Source organism: Triticum dicoccoides, chromosome 6B (assembly GCF_002162155.2).
Source record: "Triticum dicoccoides isolate Atlit2015 ecotype Zavitan chromosome 6B, WEW_v2.0, whole genome shotgun sequence".
Lineage (NCBI taxonomy): Eukaryota > Viridiplantae > Streptophyta > Magnoliopsida > Poales > Poaceae > Triticum > Triticum dicoccoides.
The window spans coordinates 79490012-79509456 of record NC_041391.1 but is presented as its reverse complement, the minus strand read 5'-3'; positions in this window follow the sequence as shown (position 1 = coordinate 79509456).

Sequence of the window (19445 nt, the reverse complement as noted above, 5' to 3'; positions counted from 1 at the left end):
GGCATGTTCTTCAATAGGCTGAGCAGAAGCTTCAGCCTGAGGAATTTCAACGTGCACCGGAGCAGTGGCAGTTGAAGAGAAAGTCTTCGTCAAATTGACGAACCAAACCTTTGCTTCCTTCCAATCAGCATAGTATCGATTGAAATCATCACTCAATTGCTTGATTTCAGCTTGTACAACAATGAGTTGTTCAGGGGTAAGAGTGAGGACATTGTCCTTGAGGTAGCGCTGTTTCTTGTATTGCGCTTTCTTCAGCCTTTGTCCTTCTTCATATTTCCACTTCTCTTCCTCAATGTAGTGAGTCAGAACATGACTTTGACCAGGAGTGAGGTTCATCTCTGGCAAAGGTGTAGTGGGGTCCTTGTGCCATAAGTCAATGAAATCAAGGATCAACTTGGGATCCAGAAGTAGTGGCACATTGATGCCTTTGGCTCTAGCGGCCTTGGCTTGCCTGTCCCTGATGATTTCAGCAAGTTCTTCATCATCAGCCTCATCCTCATCAGAGGGGATTTGGAAGGCAACCTGCTTCTTGTGAGGACTTGGGCGAACGCCTCGTCCAGCAGTGGCCTTTTTCCTCAGCAGAAATGGTCCGGCTGAGGAACTTGGTGCAGCAGTGGAGCTAGCAGATGCTCCTGAGGCAATAGAGATGCCAGTTGTTCTTTGGCACGTGGCAAGATGCACAGGTGCCGAAGATTTGGTCGGAGCAACTGAAGACTTTGTCGGAGGTACTGAGGACTTTGGAGGAGGAGGAGCAATCTGAGGAATTTGTCGTGAGGGCTTTGAAGATACTGGCCTTGAGGGCATTTCTGAGGAGCTTGGCTATGAGGGCATTGAAGGAGAAGCACTGAACTTGTGGGCTTGCTTCTTTGGCATAGCCTTCCTGGGCTTACTACTAGAAGCCTCAGCAGCGTTAGCAGCAGCAGCAGAATCTTCATTGAATTTCCTCACTGCTTCTTTTGCTTGTTTGGTCAGTTTGGCCTTGCGCCTTGCCCATTCATTAGCATAGTCCTCACCACGCTTGAGGCTGGTGGGATCTGCCAGTTGGCCAGGTCTCAATGGAGGTCTTGAGCATGGAGGGTTGAGCACGAATTTATTCATGTACTTGGAAGTAACATACCTGTACTCCCTCCATTCTCGTGCCCATCTCCTCTCAATCCATTGTATGCGCACTTTGCGCTGATTCTGGTCCTCCTTGCCAAACTTGGCCTCATCAGGAGTACAGTATCCAGCATAAATGTCCTCGGGGATTTCAAACACAGTATTGACCTCAGGCCTCTTTCCTCCCTTTTGTGGTTTCTTACCGTCAGCCATTTTCTTCAGTTGAGGATGAACAACTGAAGTTTCTGAAGAGGTATGCAACTTTTCTTTGAGGAACGCTGTAAATGAGTTAAGTTGATGAGAACCTAGTGATTCAGCAGCGGACATGTGTACCTGTGAACAGAGTATAGTTGCGAGGAATTTGGAGAGGTCATATGCATTCTCAGAAGATTTTCAAAAAGAATAGGTTTGAGGAATTTGACCGATGAGTCTTGAAGAATTTTGCTAAGTGTTCTTTATCTTAGGTTCCAAAGTTGTACAAATTTGAAAATCCACACAATTGAGGAATCTTGAACAAAATCATTGCTTAGAGAAATGAATCAAGAACAGATAACATGTGAGGTGTTTTAGTGTGTGAAGATTTGAGAAATAAACACCTTTGAAGATTTTCAAGAAAAACACATGAATTAAAGCGGGCAATAAAAGTAACTTTTAATTACCCGAAGTGAAGAACACAACGAACTGGGAAGTTTTGAGGTGAAGTTCTTCCATTCAGATCTTCCACGCCCTAACTCGGTAGAGGAAGACAGCTACGGTGGCGGCGGAGTGAAGAAATCCACAACCGGCGCGAGTACGACGGCGACGAGGTCGAGGGCAGTGAAGCTCTTCCTCACTGGCGACAATGAAGTAGCGGTGGCACTAGGGTTTGGGAAGCTCGAGCGGGAGAGAGGTCGAGCGGAGTAAAAGTGGAGTGAGGAAGAGGCAGGGGTATTTATAGCGGCAGTGAAAAACTGTGCGCCCGAAGATTTTGGACGAACGTGCCCCTGGCCCTTGTCATTCACGTGACATGTGTCACCCACGTACTGTGAGGTGGCGATCTTGTAGGATCATGGGTGAATAGATAAGTATTTTATCGTGGAATGCGGAACGGTTTGAGTGGCAAAGCCAAAAATTCAAATAGGATTATTTTAAGTTTCCGTTCGCAATTTCTTCAGCTGTCAAGGACACAGTGAAGATTTTGAACGAGTTTCAAATCAGAACGGACATGAAGAATTTGTGAAAATATTAGATTGAGTTTAGCGTAGAGGGGGAAGGGTCCGATCACATTCACTTAGCGGAAAAAGTCAACTTGAAGAATTAGCAATAAGTGAATGTTGTAGAGGACATAAACTCATATATATATATATATATATATATATATATATATATATATATATATATATATATATATATATATATATATATATATTCAAACGAAGACAAACGACGAAAATAGTGAAGACATTGCAGGTTGAAGAATTTGAAAAACTGAGGAATTTCAAAACTGAGGAAAAACTCAAATTGAAGATTTTCAACTTTTGTGGTGGCGTAACCCACCGTATAAGAAAGTTGGCTTCAGACACCGCGTACAATTGTCGTAGGGCTATGGGAATCAATTTCTTTGTTAATTTCTTCACACTTAGAGGGTTAGTCTTCATTGATTGAAGAAAAACCTTACTTCGTGTGTTGCGCATCTAAGTCATCAAGTTAGCATAAGTGTTAGGATGAGTGTCCATTTCAGAGAACATTCGAAGATTCTAGGATATTTAGCTCACACCGCAACTTGCTAAATCTCTTCTCATCCTAGGGCTTAGTGAAGATATCGGCCAGCTGATCTTTAGTGCTTGCATGGCAGATGGAGATATCGCCCTTCAACACATGATCACGAAGAAAATGATGACGAATCTGGATGTGCTTTGTCTTCGAGTGCTGAACTGGGTTGCGAGAAATCTTGATAGCGCTCTCATTGTCGTAGTAGAGAGGCACATTCTTCACGTTGATGCCATAGTCCTTGAGTGTTTGCTTCATCCATAGTAATTGAGCATAGCATGATCCAGCAGCAATGTACTCAGCTTCTGCAGTGGAGAGAGATACGCAGTTCTGTTTCTTCGAGGACCAGCAGACCAAAGATCGTCCGAGGAAATGGCATGTGCCTAATGTTGACTTGCGATCCACGCGATCGCCAGCATAGTCAGAGTCTGAATATCCAATGAGATCAAATGAAGAGCCCTTGGGATACCATAATCCAAGTGTTGGTGTGTGAGCTAGATATCGAAGAATATGCTTCACAACCTTATGGTGTGATTCCTTCGGTGTAGCTTGAAATCCGGCACACATGCAAACACTAAGCATAATATCTGGCCTAGATGCACATTGGTACAATAAAGAGCCAATCATGGAGTGGTATACCTTTTGATCGAAGTCTTGACCATTTTCATCAGTGCATCGATGGCCATTTGTGGGCATTGGAATTTTGACCCCTTTGCAGTCTTGCATGCCAAATTTCCTCAATACATCTTTGAGGTATTTCTCCTGAGATATGAATATGCCATTGCGCTGTTGACGAATTTGAAGACCTAAAAAGAATTTCAATTCTCCCATCATAGACATTTGATATTCTTCACTCATCATATAGGCAAATTCATCACTATAACGTTGGTCAGTACTGCCAAAGATAATATCATCAACATAGATTTGGCACACAAACAATTCATCATCATAAGATTTTGTGAAAAGAGTTGGATTGAGTGAACCGGGTTTGAAGCCTTTCTTCATGAGGAATTCCTTCAAAGTGTCATACCATGCCCGAGGGGCTTGCTTGAGGCCATACAGGGCCTTGTTGAGTCTGAAGACTTTGTCGGGATTCTTTGGGTCTTCAAAACCTAGGGGTTGAGCAACATATACTTCTTCCTCAAGCTTACCATTGAGGAATGCACTTTTCACATCCATTTGATATAAAGTGATATTATGATGGTTAGCGTAAGCAAGTAATATGCGAATAGCCTCAAGTCTAGCAACAGGTGCAAAAGTTTCATCGAAATCAATTCCTTCAACCTGTGTGCAGCCTTGAGCTACAAGCCGTTCCTTATTCCTCACCACAAGGCCATTTTCATCTTGCTTGTTGCGGTAAATCCACTTTGTGCCAATGATGTTGTGCTTGCGAGGATCTGGATGTTTGACCAGTTCGAAGACACTGTTGAGCTTGAATTGATGCAATTCTTCTTGCATAGCCTGAATCCACTCAGGCTCCAGAAATGCTTCATCTACTTTAGTGGGCACTGAGATAGAGACAAAAGCAAAGTTCCCACAAAAGTTAGGTAAATGTGAAGATTTTGAGCGAGTGAGAGGACCTGGTGCTTCAATGTCATCAATGATCTTCTCAATTTTCACTTCGTTAGCAATGCGAGGATGACGTTGTCTTCGAGGAATTTGATCAGCATTCCCTTCAGGAGCATTTTCATCAGCACCATTTTCTTCAGGTGCGCCAGCTCGATGATCATCACGATCAGGAATGAATTCTTCAGCAGATTCTTCGGTAGGAATGACATCCTCAGTAGCCTTGAACTTGATAGAATCCTGTTGATGACGTGGCACGCAGTATCAATTGCCTCAATCCAGAAGCGACGAGGTGTCTTGTATTCATCAAGCATAGTGCGAGCCATTTCAGCAAGGGTTCTGTTCTTGCGCTCCACGACGCCATTCTGCTAAGGAGTATATGGAGCAGATAACTCATGAGTAATACCAAGTTTCATCAAGATAGCCATCAAGACCAGAATTCTTGAACTCGGTCCCATTGTCAGTTCTGATGTGCTTGATCTTCACACAAAACTTGGTTGAAGCCCTCGAGGAAAATCGTTTGAAGACTTCCTACACTTCATGTTTGTAAGTGACAATGTGCACCCATGTGTAACGAGAATAATAATCAACAATAACAAATCCATATTGAGATGCATCATTTAGAATTACAGAATAATGATTAGGACCGAAGAGATCCATGTGAAGCAATTCAAATGGACAAGTTGTAGTCATGACAGTCTTCGCTGGATGCTTGGCCTTTGTCATCTTTCCAGCTTCACAAGCTCCGTATAAGTGATCCTTGAGGAATTTGACATTCTCAATGCCAATGACATGCTTCTTCTTCGCAAGCGTGTGCAGATTCCTCATGCCAGCATGACCAAGTCGTGAATGCCATAGCCAGCCTTCTGAAGCTTTTGCAAGTAAGCACACGGCTGGTTGCGGTCCTGTAGAGAAATCAACAATATACAGATCTCCTCTCCTAAAGCCTTCGAAGACTTTGGAATGGTCAGCTTCCATGATCACAACACAACGATATCTTCCAAAGACAACAACCATATCGAGATCACAAAGCATTGAGACAGACATGAGGTTGTATCCTAAGGACTCAACAAGCATGACTTTGTCCATGTGTCGATCCTTTGAGATCGCAACCTTACCTACACCCAATACCTAACTTTTGCCTTTGTCAGCGAAGATGATATGCTTCAGGTGTGACGGTGATAAAGGAGAATCCATCAATTGATTCTTGTCACCAGTCATGTGATTTGTACATCCACTATCGAGGACCCACTCGTTTGCTTTGGGTTGATCATCCTGCAGATGAATTAGTGCAACTTACGAACTCATATACTTCATCAGTGAAGAATATGACATCAATATCATCAGATCAATTTCATCAAGCAATAGCACAGATAAATCAGTATGAGGACGTGAGAAATGAAAATTCATTTCTTCATGATTAGCCTACGTCCTTTTAGGCACATTCAGGTCTCCAGCAAATTCTTCAGACGTTTTGTGCATGTCTGGAGACCTGACCCTGCATAAGAGATTAGTTCTTTTTCTTCACCACCCACATCTGAAGGGGTGGCAAAGAATTCATCACTCTGCGAGCACCATATGAGAAAGGTGGCATAGAAGCCAGTCCGCTTCGTTTCACATAAAAGGGGTTAGGGTAAGCATATGAATAAGCAGAGAAATTCTTCAAGGACTTATGAACATAATGATTTGAAGAATAATGCTCATATTCATAGCCCTTTGCTCTACCCTGCGAAACAGAGGGGTTAGCACGATGATGATCATATGAGGATTTTGTTCCTTTTGAGGAATTTGATCCATATGAAGAATTAGGTCCATATGAAGAATTAGGTCCATATGAAGAATTTGATCTGGGGTTCCTGTTCTTCACAGGTGGTGTCATGAGGACATTCACCTGAAGACTTCCAAGATAACTTTTGGGAACCCAGATTTTCTTCATAGGGGAACCGTTCCTGCAGTTAGTGCCAACATATATCTAGCAAATACTTCATCATTCTGATTTTTGAACAGTTTATAGTTGGAGTCAAATGACTCATCAGAAGAATGAGGAGATTGACATGTAAAGCCAGATAAATTGGATGGATCAACTGGAGGTCCCTTTGCAGCAACCCATGAGGTTTTGGGGTACTGCTCAAGCTTCCAATATGTTCCATCAGCATTGAGTTTCCTCTCAAAGGCAATACCCTCTTTCCTAGGGTTTCTGTTGAGAATCTGCTTTTTGAGCACATCACAAAGAATCTGATGCCCTTTGACGCTTTTGTACATGCCTGTCGTGTACAATTCCTTCAGCCCTGCATCATTAGTTGTACTAGCAATGTCCTCACATGAGAAATTCGTGATAGCAGAGAAAGGTGAAGAATTTGTAACACTTGAAGCATTTGAACATCCAGGTGAAGAATTAGCAGATATCGTTCTATGCACTTCAGACATGGGGAAAAATATTCTTCCTGAGTAGCGCTGATTTGTTGAGCATGTAATGAATCGCGCTCCTTCTGAAGATCTTCATAACTCACTCTTAGCTTCTCAAGATCTTGCTTTCTTTGAAGAAGTTCAAGAGAAAGCTTCTCGTGATCAGATAAGAGAGTGTTATGATGACCTTGAAGGTCGTCAAACTTGGAATGGAGTCCCTGAAGACTTTCAGCCAAGGGTTTTGACTGATCCATTTCTTCACCCAACATATCATTGCTCTTATTTAGCATGTATTGAACTTTTTCCAAAGCTCTTTGTTGTTTAGTGGCAAGGGAAGCAAGTTTGACATAGCAAGGTCCAAATTCATCGCCAGATTCATCATCACTAGACTCGGATAGGTAGCATTCGGTTACCTTAGCACTGTTTGCCATAAGGCAAGGGGTAGACGATGATGATACTGGTTCGAATGTCATCGCATTGAGAGATTCCTTGTAATCCTCAAACCAAGGATCATGACGAGTCCAATGACCTTCATAGACCTCAGAGAGACAGTCCCAGATTAGCTTCGCATGATTGAGATGCATGATGTTCCTGAACTGATTTCGGGACAGACTGGAGCAGATGACATCCTTCGTTGTGAGGTTAAGTAGGGTGTACTTGCGAATGTCATCAGCCTCAGCCATCTTGCATAGATTGGTAAGACCGATCTCAGTGACGGTCCACAGTTCACTGTCCATAGCCATGAGTCGCTTTTTCATCATGGCCTTCCACCGAGGATACTCATGACCGTCAAAGATGGGGCAGGAAATGTTCCTCGATCCTGCAGTCAACATAACTAGAACTTCAGGTGGTTAAACCAAAATCACACAGAACAAGGGAGTACCTTGCTCTGATACCAATTGAAAGTGCGTTATATCGACTAGAGGGGGGGTGAATAGGCGATTTTTATGAATTCTTCATTGAGGAATTTGCTGGGGAGGAAATTCCTTAGCGAAGAACTACTAGCAGCGGAATAAGTACTCATAAGTAAACATAACAGAACACAAGCATAGTCATCATGATGAAATGAGGACGAGCACAGAGTACATAAAGCGTAAACACAGGATAACACAAGATGAAGACAAACAGACTGAAGAAATTAAACTGAGGAAATTGGGAAAGTCTTCCGTCAAAGTCTTCAAAACAGATATGAACAAGCACACAACAACAGAGATGAGGAAATGAAGGAGTTGAGGAAATAGAACCAGTAAGCTCGGTGAAGACAATGATTTGGTAGACCAGTTCCAACTGTTGTCTCAGTTGTACATCTGGTTGGAGCGGCTGAGTATTTAAATCGAGGACACCCAGTCCCGGACACGCAGTCCTCACCGTATTCTCCTTGAGCTAAGGTCACATAGACCTCGCCCAATCACTCGTTGTAAGTCTTCAGGTGAATTCCGAACCTTCACAAACTCGGTCACTCAGTGATCCACAATTACTCTTGGATGCTCTAGACCTTGACGCCTAACCGTCTGGAAGAAGCACAGTCTTCAAAGGAAACAAGTGTCGGATCCACGCAGGATCAATCTCTTCAGTGATGCTCAATCACTTTGGGGTTTTGTAGGTTTGGGTTTGGGATTTCCTGACTTGATGATTTTCACTCAAAGTCCTTGGAGGATGGATCGCTCTCAAATGACAAATGCCAGTTTCTCCCGGAGCATCCAACCAACTAGTGGTTGTAGGGGGCGGCTATTTATAGCCGGGGAGCAGCCCGACATGATAAGACATAAATGCCATTGTCTAATATGACCATTAGGTGGGTAGATATTTTGGGATAGCTGGCACATAGCACAGCAATGGTCGGAATATTTGAAGTTCAAATTCCTTAGGGCTATAATGTTCCTCACTTTGTAGGCAATCCACACTGGTGAATTCCTAACTCTTCAGTAAGAACAAATTCCTCAAGAGACCAGAAGAACTTCGTCTCTGTCACTGAATAATATGACTGAACTGTGCGAGATTTCCAATGGCTTCACTCGAAAGGATTGGTAGGCGTAGGATTTTGAGTTGAGCATCACATGGAAATTTTTCCGTAGTATTTCCTCGACCCCCTTTAACAGTACGGTGTTTCCTATGACTCAAGAAAGAGAAAATGAAACAGTAAAAACAAGAGTCTTCATGCTTCATGTTCCTCAAATGATTACCAAGTCTTCAAGGTCACACCAATTTCTTCCATTTAAAAGTCTTTAGAAATCCAAAGTCTTCAGTCGAAGAACTTCATTTTTAGGGGTCGACTTTCTCTGTAAATATCAAACTCCTCATAGACTTATAGACCTGTGTACACTCATAAACGCATTAGTCTCCTAACCTATAAGTCTTCAATACACCAAAATCACTAAGGGGCACTAGATGCATTTACAAGAGGCCCATTCAGGCTGGCCCATTTGACTTGGTCAAAAGGTGGTGGGCCAGTCCAAGGAAAGCCTTTTAATGGCTTGTTCGCATATAGCCCATTTACAGCCTGCTAACCCAGGACCCATTACGAACTATCCGAATTAGGCCCTGTAGCGTCATATGGGCCGTCCAATATGATTCCAGCCCGTTTTAACTTCCGGCCCATGTATGGCCCATGACATCTTTCAGCCCATATGAGGCCCTTTGTAACTCTTGGCCCATTGATGACCCGTGGTGAAACTGGCCCATAATGAATAGTGTATCACTTTATACCCATTAACGGCCCATTATTCCATTGGGCCGTTTCAAGCCCATGTTATCTTTCAGCCTTCTCAGGGCCCATTTATTCTTGGGCTCATTTCCAGCATTCGGTTACTTAGGGCCTGTCGGTGTCAAAACTGGCGGATCTCGGGTAGGGGGTCCCGAACTGTGCGTCTACGCGGATGGTAACATGAGACAAGGGACATGATGTTTTTACCCAGGTTCGGGCCCTCTCGGTGGTGGTAAAACCCTACTCCTGCTTGATTAATATTGATGATATGGGTAGTACAAGAGTAGATCTACCACGAGATCAGAGAGGCTAAACCCTAGAAGCTAGCCTATGGTATGATTGTTGTTCGTCCTACAGACTAAAACCCTCCGGTTTATATAGACACCGGAGAGGCTAGGGTTACACAGAGTCGGTTACAATGGGAGGAGATCTACATATCCGCATCGCCAAGCTTGCCTTCCATGCCAAGGAAAGTCCCATCCGGACACGGGACGAAGTCTTCAATATTGTATCTTCATAGTCCAGGAGTCCGGCCAAAGGTCATAGTCCGGCCATCCGGACACCCCTTAATCCAGGACTCCCTCAGTAGCCCCTGAACCAGGCTTCAATGACGACGAGTCTGGCGCGCAGATTGTCTTCGACATTGCAAGGCGGGTTCCTCCTCAAAATACTTCATAAAAGATGTTGAACACAAGGATAGTGTCCGGCTCTACAAAATAAGTTCCACATACCACCATAGAGAGAATAATATTTGTACAAATCTAATCTGCTGACGTATTCTGCAGTGTGACATCATGCCACGTCCAAGCCTTTATTCGGATCGTTTTAGTGTCCCACCTCAGCGCGTTTAGCGAGGCGGCTTCCTTGGCACGTCTTGTCAAAGCAGAGATCGCGTCCCCTTATTCTGGGATTCTCATCAATACGGGCGTGGGTAACCCAACCGTGCCATTAATCACGGCGCTTGGGAGATAAGAGAGTTTTACCTGGCTGGCGGGGGCACATAGTTTCGGCCGCCCATATAATGGGATAAGGATCCACCCTTTCCATCTATGCCTTCTTCCTCCCTTGCTCATCCATTTCCGCGCACTCGAGCTCCAGCGCCCAAGTCCGCACTTCCCACCTCAACCTTCTCCAGCCATGTCAGGAGCGGGAGGCAGGTGGATGGCTTCCTCCATCATGGAGGGGCAAATCAAAAAGTTGAGGAAAGTCGGATACTTGTCCAACGACATCGCGCACCGGCTCCCAGATGAGGTGCACCTCATACCCACCCCTAGGCCCCATGAGAGGGTGATGTTTCTTCCCCATTTCCTCCGCGGACTGGGCTTCCCACTCCACCCATTTGTCCGGGGCTCATGTTCTACTACGGCCTGGATTTCCACGATCTGGCCCCAAACTTCATCCTCAACATCTCGGCGTTCATCGTCGTGTGCGAGGTCTTCCTCTGCATCAAGCCCCACTTCGGCTTATGGCTAAAGACCTTCAATGTCAAGCCGAAGGTTGTGGTCAGCCGGCAAGCGGAGTGCGGCGGCGCCATGGTGGGCAAGATGCCCAATGTCACATGGCTTGAGGGCTCCTCGGTGGAAACCATCAAAGGATGGCAATCGCGGTGGTTCTACATCACCGAGCCGCGTGACCCTGAATGGGCAGCGGCCCCCGAATTCCAATCTGGCATCCCCACACGGCTCACCTCCTGGAAAGAGATGGGCCTGTCATGGGGTAATTCGGAAGAGGTGACCGGACTCCAAACCTGCGTCCAAAACCTGGCGGACAAGAAGGTTAAACTCGTCAACGTAGTCCAGGTCATGCTCTTCCGCCGGATCCTCCCGTGTCAACGACGGGCTTTCAACTTGTGGGAGTTCGACCTGGCCCGGCACCAAACTCTGTCCAGGCTCTTCGACACAACGCACAAAGACGCTTGGAAGGTGCTATTCAAGAGCTCCGAGGTTCCCCCTCCCATTACCGAGGATGGAAGATTCTGTGCGAAGCGCTAAGCCAGCACAGTAAGCTTGTTTTACCCTTTACATGACACTTATTTTCCATAGTTTGACTCTATGCGGGATCTAAGCTCCCGCTCCTTTGACAGGACTGGAAGAAGACGTCCAGACTGATTGACTCTCTGGCTCCTTTGCCCGAAGGCCCAGCTGATGCATGCTTGACGAAGCTGCTGGTCCCGGCACCTCACGTGGTGCTGGAGAAGAAGGCCAAGAAGAAGGCCATGGGAACTCGAAAGAGTTCCTGGCGCCTGGTGGTGTTGGACTCATCGCCCGACGACCCTGAAGCGCACTCCTCCTCCGAAGACGAGGAGGAGGAAGAAGAAGCCTCTCCCCCTCCAATGGGGGGAGGAAAGAAAGGGAAGGCCGCCCCAACTGGGGAGGCCGGAGGGTCCAAGAAGGGGAAGACCCTTCTTCCAGACTACGCCACCGACGCCGAAGACGGCGGAGAGGAATGGCCATCTAGGGCCAAGCCCCTGGCAACATCGTAAGTATCCGAATACCAGAATAACTCATGGCGTTCCTTTATCGCACAATGCCTTCTAACGCCGAACATAATCATGCAGTCCGCCCAAGGCCCAGCTCGACGCTTCATCGAGCGGATCCCTGGATTCGTCGGATGTGAATAGTCTTTCACTCCCGACCGCTACCTCCCCTCGCCCCACAGACGACGCCGAGGTGGAGTCCCAAAAGGGGCCAAGCCAGGAGGAAGTAGCCCCAGAGGCGCCGCAAGGCGACCTTACAGACTCCAGGCGCAAAGGGGAAAAAACCCCAGAGGGATCTAAGTCCGGCCCTGGGCCGGACACCGCACCGGAACCTTCAGTGGTTCCGGAGTCCGGCAAGCGGCCCCCTCGCAAGAAGGGAAAGCCTACGACAACGGTGGCCTCCGTCCAACCCGAGGCACCGGACAATTTGCTGGAGGTGCTTAACGGCGCCTCCATCGACAAGGAGCACCGCACTATTATGAGTGCGGTGATCCAGAAGGTTCAGTCCGCCAAGGGCGGGCTGACAGAAGCCTGTGCCAGCCTTCTAACAGGCTTTGAGGTATGTATTTAAAACATGTAAAAATATTACCGCATAGACAGTAGCCCCTGATGCTCAGTTTGGTGTTCGGAAAGAAAAGCCGGACTGAGGATCTAAAAAGATATATGCAGGAGTCTAACATAAATATGTCAATATGGGAATGCAGGCTGTGCTGCTGACCTCTGCCGCACTGACTGCGGAGGTCGATGCATTGAAGCAGAGCCTCGAACGGTCCGAGAACGAGCTCGGCCTTGCCAAGAAGCAGCTCGAGGACAAGGAAGGTAGGTAGTACCTTATGTAAGTATATATAAAAATACCTGGTTGCAAATAGTGACAGGACCAACGTTAATGTTACAGGGGCCACAACCGAGGTGGCGACTCTGAAGGAATCGCTGTCCAAGGCCGAAGACAATGCGGCCGTGGAGCGCACCGAGCGAGAAAGGCAGGAGGCGCGGGCGGAGGAGGTGCGGCAAGAGCTCCATGCTCTTGTGAAGAAACACGAGAAATTGGATCGTGACTCAAAAACTCGAGAGTCCGAGCTTGCCTCGGCCCTTGAAAGCGCCAAATCCGCCAAGGCCGAAGCCCAAAAAGCCCTCCAGGAAATTGAGGCGATGAAGAAGATAGCGGCGGGTAAGGCATTCTTTCTGCAAAGCAAGCACGTGAAAGTGAATTACTTGTTACTTACCCGAGTCCGGAGCTCTCCAGGAGCATTCGCAGATCTGACCCACAGTGTGTCCGACGCTGCCGCATTCTACCGAGCCGAGGAAGGGAGCTCGACGGAGAAGGTGTTCTGGTGCCAGTATGTTGAGGCCGGACACCTGGTGCGCTTGAGCGACCAGCTGAAGCAGCTGCTCGAGCTCCATAAGGTAGCCGAACAGGCCATGGAGGGCCTAATAGTCCGGCTATGGCCTGGGGAGGTTATGCCTGGGAGCTACTTTGGGATGGTGAGGCGGTTGGTGGATGCCTGTCCACGGCTTGAAGTCATCAAGCGCTCCGTATGCATCAAAGGCGCCCGTAGGGCCCTTGCCCGTGCTAAAGTGCAATGGGGCAAGCTAGATGCTGAGAAGCTGGTGAAAGATGGGCCACTGGAGGAGAAGGAGCATCACAGGCCCGAGATGTATTATGAGGGTATCCTGAAGGGTGACCGCCTTGTGGCGAACGAATGTTCCAAGGATTTTTTTAGTAAACTCGCTCGTGTTTATCCTGTGCGCTGAAAACTTGTTCATATGCGCTAAGCAACGCTTTTTGAATTTAAAATATTACCTTCTGTGCGGCCGTTTATTAAATCTGAGAGATGCAAGTCGTCGGCTTCTACCCCCATGCCACGAGTGCTGGGGTGTTCGGGATAAACCTGATCGCTCTTGTTCCCATTCTTGGGTCCTTCAAGGGAGGCGCTCAGCACCACGAACAAGGCAATTGGACTATAATGCTTTATCACTCTCACTTAGCCATAGAATTCTATAATTTTTAATTTCGGCGAAGCCCCTAGTATTCGGAAGACCGAGTTCTGGGCGCTCTCCACGCCTAGGCTGGACAAAGCCAGCTCCTCGCTCTAAGCGGCATAAGTCCTTAGGGACTCGAAAAACCTCTCGAACAGCGACCGGCTCTTGCCCTATCATGACGGTCAGTTTTAGCTTTCTCTACTGAGGTGCTTAACCCAGCTCAACTGGGGCACAATCACAGTAGTTCTCCCAGTAGCCGATATAGCGGAACGTAAGGTACCAAAACATGGGAGCCGAGCAAACCCAACTATTGACCCAAGACATGATTCGGAGCCGATGCATATAATGCTATAAGTTCAGGGTGCCGCACTCGTGAGAGTGTTCGGTCTTGTCACACCATATTCTGGGGTACTTAAGCCCCTAGTGTATTGGCCGTACCAAAGTGTACGGTTGCATAATGTCATAACTGAACATATTTACATAAAAAATGAATGCAATAATTGACAAGAGCTATGTATTGTTTATTAAAGGGCTGCTATGAAAGCAGAACGATACAAATAGTGCGATAAGCAAGAGATGGGATTATTTGACATGTCCCCCTCCAAGGGCAAGCTGCGAGACTTTAAGTAAGACAGGTATTTAGCTCGTTATAGAGACCACCTGGACATTCGACGTGGCTTGCTGTCTCCCTGGCTGTTGCATCATGTGTTTGGCGATTGTACTGCCGGGCAGGCCTTCCTGAGAGTGGAGTCCTGAAAGTAAGAAAAGAGAAATGACAAAATCGGGAGCCCCTAGTGCGGTTGAGCTGCATTCTGGGCGTGCCGTGGTTGTGCCCCTCCCCTTATGCCCATGATATTTCCAGAGCGTAATTATGTACGCGTGGTACTGGTTTTGCAATCTCGCGAGGGCCGGGGTTGGGGCTGCACTGCTATGCTTGCTCGGAACGTGCCAGACGGTCTTGTTGTTGGTTAATCCTGGCGCACTTGACGGTGTCCGGATGTTTAACAGCTGGACTGGAGAATTGTCTTGAGAGGCTACTTTGTACTTCCGCCACGAGGGCCGCCGTGTGCTCCTCTGTTCGGAGAGAGCGTTCGGTGTTTCCATTGACTGTAATGACTCCTCGAGGGCTTGGCATCTTGAGCTTGAGGTATGCGTAGTGCGGCACCGCATTGAACTTTGCGGATGTGGTTTGCCCGAGCAGGGCGTGATAGCCACTGCGGAACGGGACTATGTCGAAGATTAACTCCTCGCTTTGGAAATTATCCGAGGATCCGAAGACCACTTAGAGTGTAACTGAGCCTGTACAGCTGGCCTCTACACCTCGTATGGCGCCTTTAAAGGTCGTCTTTGTGGGTTTAATCCTTGAGGGATCTATGCCCATTTTTTGCATTGTATCCTGATAAAGTAGGTTCAGGCTGCTGCCACCGTGCATGAGGACTCTAGTGAGGTGAAATCCGTCAATGATTGGGTCTAGAACCAATGCGGCGAATCCGCCATGACGGATGCTAGTGGGGTGGTCCCTTCGATCAAAAGTGATTGGGCAGGAGGACCATGGGTCGAACTTTGGGGCGACTGGCTCCAACGCATATACGTCCCAGAGTGCATGCTTCCGCTCCCTTTTGGGGATGTGGGTTGCGTATATCATTTTTACCGTCCGCACTTGTGGGGGAAAACCCTTCTGTCCTATGTTGTTCGGCGACCGGGGCTCCTCCTCGTCATCACTATGCATCCCCTTGTCTTTGTTTTCAGCACTTAACTTGCCTGCCTGCTTGAACACCCAACAATCCCTGTTGGTGTGATTGGCTGGTTGTTCGGGGGTGCCGTGTATCTGGCACGAGCGATCGAGTATCCGGTCGAAACTGGATGGGCCCGGAGTATTTCTTTTGAATGGCTTTTTCCGCTGACTGGGTTTAGAGCCTCTGAATCTGGCATTAACTGCCATATCCTCAGTATTGTCGCCGTTAATGTGGCGCTTGTGCTTGTTGCGATGCGACCTGCCATCGTTATCCTTGGTATCCGAATTACCAGGGCTCTTGGTCATGTTATTACTACAGCTAGCTAGCTGTCTTCTCCCGCGCAAAAGCGGGTCATGAGTGTTGTGAGGGCTGCCATGGATTTTGGCTTTTCCTGTCCTAGGTGCCAGGCAAGCCATTCGTCACAGATGTTATGTTTGAAGGCTGCAAGGGCCTCTGCGTCCGGACAGTCGACTATTTGATTTTTCTTGGTTAGGAACCGTGTCCAGAATTGTCTGGCCGATTCCTCTGGCTGCTGAATTATGTGACTTAGGTCATCGGCATCTGGTGGTCGCACATAGGTGCCCTGAAAATTGTCGAGGAATGCAGATTCCAGGTCCTCCCAGCAACCAATTGACTCTACTTGCAAGCTGTTAAGCCAATGTCGAGCTGGTCCTTTAAGCTTAAGTGGGAGGTATTTGATAGCGTGTAGATCATCACCGCGGGCCATGTGGATATGAAGGAGATAATCCTCGATCCATACCGCAGGATCTGTTGTGCCATCGTATGATTCGATGTTTATGGGTTTAAAACCCTCAGGGATTTGATGATCCATTACTTCATCTGTGAAGCATAGTGGGTGTGCGATGGCTCTGTACTGGGCTATATCACGACGTAGCTCATATGAGCTTTGCCTGCCGTGTTCGGCCTGGCCGTATTTGCCATATCCGGCGTGACGGTTATCGTCACGTTTTGTGGGGCGCCCACGCGATCCGTAGATCCATCTTGTTTTCCTTGCCTTGTCCTCCTATATGTCTCGCAGGTCTGGCGCATTTTCTCGTGCCTTGGTATTTTTTGAGCGGCGCCGGGGTGCGGCTTGAATGGATGGCCGAGAGGCCTCTCTATCACGTCCACGAGGTGGCCGGTCGGCCGCGTCCTACGCTGGTGATGTAGGTTTATGTGCTTCCTCCTCTATTTGGAGTAGCAGCCAGCGCTTCAGGTAGCTCTTGGAGGGGCGTTCGAGTTTGTACTCTTTGGCCGCAAGGACTTCAGTCCATCTGCCGGCTAGCAAATCTTGGTCAGCTCTAAGCTGCTGCTGTTTTTTCTTGAGGCTAGTTGCCATGGCCATAAGCCTGCGTTGGAAAGACACTTGTTCGACGGGATCCTCAGGCACGACAAATTCGTCGTCGGCGAGGCTTGCCTCGTCTTTGGAGGGAGGCATGTAATTATCGTCCTCTACCTCTCTGTCTGCCGCTCTCTTATGAGGGCTGGCTTCTCCATCCTCCTGCGCTGAATCCTGCTGGAGGGTGTTGTCGTCAGCACTGTCCGGGGTGTTATTGTCTCTGGTACCAGAATCACCGTTTTTGCTTTGGCGGGATTTAGAGCGGCGCCGCTGACACTGACGCTTAGGCTGCTTCTTGGAGGGGTCATCCTCCGTTGTTCCATCACCATTCCCTTCTTTTGGGGTGTCCACCATGTATTTGTCATATGACGAGGTGGCTTTCCAGTGCCCTATAGGCGCTGGTTCTTGGTCGTCTCCTGCATCGTTGTCCATACCGTCGATGTCTTCGGAGCCGAAGTCGAGCATGTCGGTTAAATCATCGACAGTGGCTACGAAGTGGGTGGCGGGTGGGTTTCAAATTTCTTCGTCGTCCGCATCCCAACCTTGTTGACCATAGTCCGGCCAGGGCTCTCCTGATAAGGAGAGAGACTTAAGTGAATTCAGGACGTCGCCAAAGGGCGAGTGCTGAAAGATGTCCGCGGCGGTGAACTCCATGATCGGCGCCCAATCGGGTTCGATCGGCAGGGGTGCGGAAGGCTCGGAGTCCGGAAAGGAGTCCGGCACCTTGGAGTCACGGGCTTCGGAAAGGACATGGCTGGTATTCGGCTCGATCACCGTAGAGATTGCAGCCCCCGAGGTGGTGTCCAGCCACCCGTCCTCGATTGGCACAGTCGGCTCCGAGCTAAGGGTCGGAGCGGACACTAAGGCGGCCTCCTGGGCACTGTCCGGCGGCAGAGCTAGATCATGCCCATCGTGACAGTGCGGCGCGCTCGGCTGTGGCTCGAACCCGTCGAAGATCAAGTCTTCGCGGATGTCAGCCGTGTAGTTCCTACTTCCAAACCAGACCTGATGGCCAGGGGTGTAGCTTTCGATCTGCTCTAGATGGCCAAGCGAATTGGCCCGCAGTGCAAAGCCGCCGAATACAAAGATCTGTCCGGGGAGAAAAGTCTCACCCTGGATCGCATCGTTGTTGATGATCGGAGGAGCCATCGGGCATAAAGGTGACGGCACAGAGGAACTCTCAATGAAAGCACCAATGTCGGTGTCAAAACCGGCGGATCTCGGGTAGGGGGTCCTGAACTATGCGTCTAGGCGGATGGTAACAGGAGACAAGGGACACGATGTTTTTACCCAGGTTTGGGCCCTCTCGATGGAGGTAAAACCCTACTCCTGCTTGATTAATATTGATGATATGGGTAGTACAAGAGTAGATCTACCACAAGATCAGAGAGGCTAAACCCTAGAAGCTAGCCTATGGTATGATTGTTGTTCGTCCTACGGACTTAAACCCTTCGGTTTATATAGACACCGGAGAGGGCTAGGGTTACACAGAGTCGGTTACAATGGGAGGAGATCTACATATCTGCATCGCCAAGCTTGCCTTCCACGCCAAGGAAAGTCCCAACCGGACATGGGACGAAGTCTTCAATCTTGTATCTTCATAGTCCAGGAGTCCGGCCAAAGGTCATAGTCCGGCCATCCGGACACCCCCTAATCCAGGACTCCCTCAGGGCCCGTTACTGTAGTTTTCTGCTTGTGGGCCAAATTCAGCCCGTGGATACAGTCGGGCCGTTTCTGGCCCGTTATTACGTTGGGACCTTTTCATAGTGTCATCAAATATGGCCGATTGATGATGGCCCGTTATGGTCGGCCCATGAACGGACGATTCCAACTCTAGCCCGTTTACGGCCATAATACGGTCTGTTATTGGCCAATGTTTGGCCAATCGATCGTACGGCCCATAGAAGGCCCATTGATGATACGTCCCGTAGAAGGCCCATTGTGTCTACGGCCCGAAGAAGGCCCATTGTGTCTACAACCCGTACAAGACCCATTGTTTCTACGGCCCATAGGAGGCCCATTGTTTCTATGGCCCATAGAAGGCCCGTTGTTTCTACGGCCCGTAGGAGGTCAAGTGTCACTACAGTAAATATGTAGCCCATGGTTATTGTGGCCTAGTTTTAAAAAATAGGTTATTGCGGCCACTAGCAAACCGCGAAAAAGAACTGCACTCACTACAAGGAAACAAATAAACAAGACAACAAGGAAATAAATAAGCAAGCAACTTACGCTAGGCTATCACGGCTATTACACATATTACATCCACTGGGCATCAAAGTTCCCCACCAGTGCAAATATAGGGAACAAAGCAGCATATCATATACACTAGTTGTCAAAGTTGGCGACCAGCGCAAATAAACGCCATAGCAAGACAAGTCCAGAACTGAAACC